This window comes from Penaeus japonicus, unplaced genomic scaffold (genome assembly GCF_977035675.1).
Source record: "Penaeus japonicus unplaced genomic scaffold, GWHDUDI00000001_assembly GWHDUDI00000016, whole genome shotgun sequence".
NCBI lineage: Eukaryota > Metazoa > Arthropoda > Malacostraca > Decapoda > Penaeidae > Penaeus > Penaeus japonicus.
Genome location: NW_028234418.1, coordinates 27382075 through 27384574, shown reverse-complemented (window position 1 = coordinate 27384574; position 2500 = coordinate 27382075).

The window sequence follows — 2500 nt, the reverse complement described above, 5'->3', positions numbered from 1 at the left end:
AATGACGAACATGAATTATCAACACACTGGGATTGTTTGAGCAATACAATACTCCGCTGTGCAAAAGGTGTGTCTTCGGTTCTGTCACAAGGAGGCATTACATAATCCCGAGTTGGTCCGCTCACCTGCGAGGGGATTACACAGAGGAGGAGACAGGATGCGTGCCGAAAAAATATCCGCCAAAAACAAGACCAAACTACGTAACACGGCGGAGAGTTCCTATGGCGTTACATCCGTGCCAATACGCTGCGGGTTGATAAATGCGGTCGGTGAATCTACAGTATTGGAGCCGAAGTTTGGTTGAGTAAGGTTAGGCGAGTGTTGGATTCGGTGTTGGGTGGAGAGCATGAAAATACTTATCTTATATGTATGGACGAGACACCTTTTAGTAGTGTACAACCCTATGTCAATAAGTCGGGAGGTTTAGATGATATTTTAGACAGATATGCACCTGCTGATGTCCTTTTGTGACTGCTGCAACTACTGAACCCGTTTCCTCTGGACACAATACTGCTAAGGTTTTTGATTCTGCATTACTTCACTGAATAGAATGATCCTTTTTTTCAAGACAGCTGAGTTTATTTGCTATCAAGGAAGTTACTGATTATTATATGAATCTAAACACTATGCATCTGTTTTATTGACAAAATGAACATATGATAGAGTGGACTACAGGCTGGCATTCAATAACCGACTGAAACAGATATCCCTATATATTTAATATTCATGTATCAGCCGTTCCGTACAAAGCAACAGGGACGTGTACGATGGGGAGGAATATGAATATATTTATATTTCTTATCGAATGGTTTAAGGCAAGGCTCGCTCACTGGACCTCTTCTGTTTTGTGTATTTGTTGATGAACTGAATCATATAATTAACAGAACATGTATTGGTTATCTATGCTGATGACCTATTATGCAAACTCGGCTGCACTTATCGAGCAGCTGAGATTGTGCATGTGATTTCCTTTGCATGGAGGAATCGGTGTGCATGGCCATTCAGTCATATCATTATCACTAATATCATCATTATCTCCATAATCATCATCATCATATAGCTTTATCATCATTCACATGTTGTGAAGTATTTGCGCCCCCGGAAAGTTATTGCGATTACTCATTGGATGAAATCAAGAAATTAATTGCACGAATCAAGTCGTAATCAAGTCGTAATTAATTTTCCCACCACTGTTGCCAACACGTTCTCGGTGATCTCCCCGCCCTCTCGACATTGGTGCCAGACACTCTCCCAGCCGAGTCACACGCCACACCGGACACAGATCATATTTTAACCTCACCCTGATATAACGGTCAACAATTTTTCTTCTATAATTACGCGGATGCTTCGAAATAGACCAAGTAGCACATTCCCTTGCGGTGTCTAGAGGATGTGTAATTGCCCAGTAATCAAGTGTTCATCACAGGTCAGGCTGGGTCACGCGAATCGATCACTTATCGGTGATGGAGGACCTTTAACTCCAGCCGGAAATAAAGAGGTGGCGAACATGGCGGGAAGGCTGATAAAGTGATGGATGGGAAAGGGGGAGAGGAAAAGAGACGCGGGAAGATTAGAATATGGGAATAATGGAAGACCCGAATAAAGGATATGGCAGGAAATGATAATTAGGGGAATTTAAAGAAAGGTGACAAGTCAGTGAATGATGAGGGGAAAATGAGACAGGGAAGTAATGAAGATATTAATTTGTTGAGTGAAAATTGCACTTTATATAATTCAAATGAAACATAATAAAGAAAGAAATGAAAGTTTAGTTTAAGATTCACATGTAAAATTTGAAATACATATTTTCTATAGTTTGCTGAGTCTGCTTATATATGTGTATGTGTAGATATATCGAAGGATATATATATATATATATATATATATATATATATATATATATATATATTTATATATATATATATATATATATATATATATATATACATACATACACACACACACACACACACAACATATATATATATATATATATATATATATATATATATATATATATATATATATATCTATATATATATATATATATATATATATATATATATATATATATATATATATATGTGTGTGTGTGTGTGTGTGTGTGTGTGTGTGTGTGTGTGTGTGTGTGTGTGTGTGTGTGTGCCTATGTTAATGAACACACGCGTGCGTTATCAAAATTGCAAACATGTATAGCTATAAAAAACACGTAAGACAAAGAACACAGAAGACCTCAGCAAACGCATTTGCTTGATTTCCTGATCTTCTTCTGTTCTCTCTTTAACCAACGTTCTTCTCATCTCAAGCCCGTCTGTTAATTGCCTGTTTCCCTCGTAACCCCCCCCCCCCCCCACCCTCCTCCTCCTCCTTTGCCACAGCCTCCCCCCCCCTTACCCATTTCTTTCCCCTCTCTCTCAATGCCTCAAAAGTTCCCAGCCTTTTAAATGGTCATCATGACCCAATGTTTCCCACAGCGGTAACCGTCTACATGACCTCACTT